This window comes from Cannabis sativa, chromosome X (assembly GCF_029168945.1).
Source record: "Cannabis sativa cultivar Pink pepper isolate KNU-18-1 chromosome X, ASM2916894v1, whole genome shotgun sequence".
Lineage (NCBI taxonomy): Eukaryota > Viridiplantae > Streptophyta > Magnoliopsida > Rosales > Cannabaceae > Cannabis > Cannabis sativa.
The window spans coordinates 26,612,577-26,616,920 of NC_083610.1; the positions used below are offsets into that span (position 1 = coordinate 26,612,577).

At 30.2% G+C, this 4,344-nt stretch overlaps 1 long non-coding RNA gene across 1 annotated transcript; it reads right to left on the bottom strand.

Moving 5' to 3' along the window:
- Positions 1-465: 465 nt before the first annotated feature.
- On the bottom strand, positions 466-1,946 carry LOC133032609 (uncharacterized). The gene is made up of 2 exons (XR_009685204.1): positions 903-1,946; positions 466-729 (listed from the first exon to the last, which is right to left on the bottom strand). It is a non-coding gene; the product is annotated as an uncharacterized LOC133032609 (long non-coding RNA).
- Between the last annotated feature and the right edge of the window lie 2,398 nt (positions 1,947-4,344).

Here is a 4,344-nt window from a genome sequence, read left to right on the forward strand (position 1 = left end):
CTCCCTCACATGAACCACCCCAATTGTGAAGGCCCATTTGCCTTAATTAAATAATTGTATTAGGTTAATTATATTAGTCTAACCTAATTAAAATTGAATTAGCAACATAATAAACTTTTAAAATTGAACAAAAATACCATTATTTTTAAAACATGATTAAGAAATTAAATTAAATATATTCAACTTATATATATTTTTTTTTTAAAAAAAAAATTGATATATATTTTAAAAAAACGGATATGTATTAAACAAATTAATATTTATTTAAAAAATTTGATATATATAAATTTATATTTATTGAATTTACTATAAAATATTACTTCTTTAAAAAAACTGACATATTTTTTTTTAAAAAAACCTATAATCACATGAAAATTTTAATTTTAAAAAAACTATATAATCATAATTTTTTTTAAAAAAACCTGACATTATAATTTTTTAATTAATAAGATCAAACATTGTCCATACATAAAATATCACTACAAAAAGTATAAGTATTCATGTCCAATACCCATATTTATGCTCAAAACAATTATTTGCAAAATTATGAGCACCAGATCCAAAAGATGATAATTTGTATACTACTGAATGTCAAAGGCAATATATATTGTCCTACAAATTATTTTAAAGTGAATAAACATGATCTTTCTAACTCTTTCCCGAGCTGTGTACTAAAGAGAGCCATTAATCAGAAGTCTCGCCCATTCATTCTTCTCATCATCTGGGACACTGAAAAAGTAAGAAACCAGAGCATTATCTTGCATAATCATGCGAGCTACCTTATGACGTTGAGTTGTAGTAAGTGTAGTGGTCCTTTCCAACTCTTTCCCGAACTGCATATGCTTTTCATTCAAGCCTTCACCAATAGCTTTACTCAAACGAATTGAAGCTTTTTCAATTACCTCTGCGAGAATACAAGCTGATTGTGTAAGTGCATTTGAAAGTTCTTCATGATTTGCAGCTTTCCTTTTCTTCGTTGAAGACCCATCTGATTGAGTGTGAGATTGAGCACCTCTTGTTGCATCTAAAACAGATATGGATTCCACTTCATCCACATTGTTAGCATTGCTAAAATCATCTTCTCCAAGTGTAGTGTTTTCCTTTTCAGCTTCAAGTTCTTCAACAACATCTGTTACAGTCTCTGCATGTTTTCCAGTTGCACGATCTTTGCCAAAAATTGCACATAAGTCGGCATACCAAGGGATGACTTGATCTTGAATGGGGATGCTTCCTTATGACTCTGCATGTATACAAAATAAAAACTAATAAATCACACTGCATAACCTATCTTTTACTTCACATATCTTTAAAGTATATATACCAAAGTATTCTATAAGAAGTTCAAAACATTATGCCAAGTCAAAAAGTTTAACATTTTTAAAGCACTAGTTATATTATAATATAGCATATATAAACATAAATACCTGCAAATATGCGTCCCACACTGGTTTTTCCGCAGTTACAGTTTTTCTATTACTGTCCCATCCAAACACGCTACAAAAAGGTCCAGTCAACATTTCATGTACTATTTGAAAATGAGTATTCAAAGTTTTCATTCTAGACTCAATGTGTGGCTTAGCTTGTATGTCACATCCAGGCATTCGCTCTTTTAATTTCACCTCAATAGCTCTAAGATGACCTGGCTTGAAGTTTCCTTCAGCTTTAAACTTCCCTTCATTATTTAGCTCCATAAGTGATTCATTCAAGTGTTTGTCTTCATCTTCACTCCAGAATCTTTTATTTTGTCCTGGACCTCTTCCTTTTGAAGTCTCCATGCTAAAATAAGAAATCAAAATAATGTAAAACTAAAAACTAGAATTGAAATGTTGAACTTGAGTGAAAAATAAAGACATTCAACAGTAAAGAAACAAAACTGAATTGATATACACACCGATAACAAAAGATAAATTCAAAGATCAATTTCAATGTTGTCAATTACACAACCAGTCAAATAACTTGGCATAGCCAAGTGAAAACAAATATAAAAACCTAGATAATCAATGTGCATTTAATCTAAGAAAAAAAACTAGCGTACTCTCCTACATTCCCTCCATTCACTATACATCTCAAGTGCTAAATTGTTTCTAAACGTTGTCCACTCTTCAGAAGCTTCAATACTTCTTATAGATCCATCAACATCTTCTTCGTCTCCACTGTTAATCTCATTCTCTGAATGCATATAAGTATTCTCAGTAGGCATTTCTCTTCTAATAAAATTGTGAAGCAAACAACATGCCAAAATGAGTCTTTATTGGATAGAATGACGGACTCCTAAGAATTGCCCATCGACTCTTAATTGCACCAAAACATCTCTCAATGACATTCCTAGCAGATGAATGCTTCATATTCAAAAATTCTTGTGGATTTTTAGGAGGATTCCCATCTTCCCATTGGTTGAGGTGATAACGTTGGCCTCGATATGGAGCAAGAAATCCCTTACAATTAGTATATCCAGCATCTACAAGGTAATAATAACCTAAAATAAAATAAAGATGGGGATTAAGTTGTCTCCTAAATGAGCTACTAATCAAAAATGAAAAATGTACAATCTAAAACACCAAGCTTACCATTTGTAACACACAAACTATTTGTTCTACGTATGGCATCACGTAAAACTCTACCATCTGCTGCAGAGCCTTCCCAACCAGGTAACACATATATGAATTGCAAGTCTTGGGAGCATACACCTAAGATATTTGTAGCTATTTCACCTTTTCGAGTACGATATTTTGGTTTATCATTCATAGGTACTCTCACTCTAATATGAGTTCCATCTAGTGCTCCTAAGCAATTCTACCATATCATAAACAAAGTTTTTTTTATTTGTATTTCAAACAAACAAACCATTTCCACCTAAACCATTTTAATTCAAGAAATTCAAGAAATATATATTATACCTTGAACCATTTCCACCTATCATCTGTTGAATTTTCAAGTACAGGTTCAGGTCTTTTTAATAACTCTCCATGTAGCCGAATGATTGAATGTAACACATTATGAAAATATTTGCTAATTCTCTCACCCGATCTCATAAATCAAAATCTAACGACTCTATTTTTCACATGATGAGCAATTACATGTAAAAATATAGCCACTTGTTCATCTACTTGTAAATATTTATATGCTTTTAACCTACCCCTAGTTTCAAGCATTATGCATAAAGTGCTAAATGCTTTCCTATTCATCCTAAGTTGATAAAAAAAAAATAACATCACTCTCATAAGCTATTTGGTGCACAATTTGCCTATTGACAAAAATATCAAGTATGTATAATTGTCTTTTTACAGAGCTTGATTCAATACTATGTTCAATAATTTTTTCCCATAATTTAAAAAACCATTGCACTACATGCAACACATTCATCCAATACATATAAAGAGTCATGATCTTCTTCTTTCTCAAATTTTGTCTTTCACTTACAGTTAAGCGAGCCATTATCCTACAATGATAATAATTGAGCAAAAGAAACTTACCATTATTCATACAATCCACTGAATAATTCTTCATCCTATCACATAAAAAAAATAAAAAAATATACACACATACAACAAACTAGAAATGCCCTTTTAGTACAAAAGTCGGAGAGTACCAAATTCTATATGAAAATCTGAAATGTGAAATCAAAGAATTTGTTTTAAAAAGGTTCTCCAAGTGCTAATCTGGTTTGAAATAATAATAAAAAAAATCAGTGAACACCAGCATCATTAAATTTGTTTGAAAAAGGTTCATCAAGTGCTAAAGGGTCATTAAATTTGTCATAAAAAAGTTCCTCTAGTGCTAAAGTGAATATAATCTCCACACATTGATTTTGAAGCAGTATTTAAGAAAATTTAACCTTTCAACTTTGATATATACCTTATTTGCACAACACTTGTTCATTTATATCTTTTCACCTCAAAAATATGTTTAGCTATAGCTATATATAATATCATCTGGCTATATATATTTAGAATAATTAAGCCATCTTGTTTCAATTGGTTAATACATGAACTCATGAATTCTAATTAAGAAGAGTGGCACATGAGATATAGTGAAAATGATGATGTCATCAAATCCAAATCCTTGACTCTCAATTAATTCTATATGATCAACAGAAACTTATTAAAAACAATGTATTTATTACATTATATGACCCAATTAAAAACACTAATAATGATCAACAGTTCTCTGATTATTTACATATATATTAATCAGATATTAATACATATAGATATCAATTTCTAAATTCTCAAAATTAAGAAATATGTATATATATGACAAAACAATCCCACTAAGAAATTAGACCAAAAATTAGAGGAGTCGTAGTGATGGATGATCAGCCGAATTGGTGTTTGTTTTTCATTG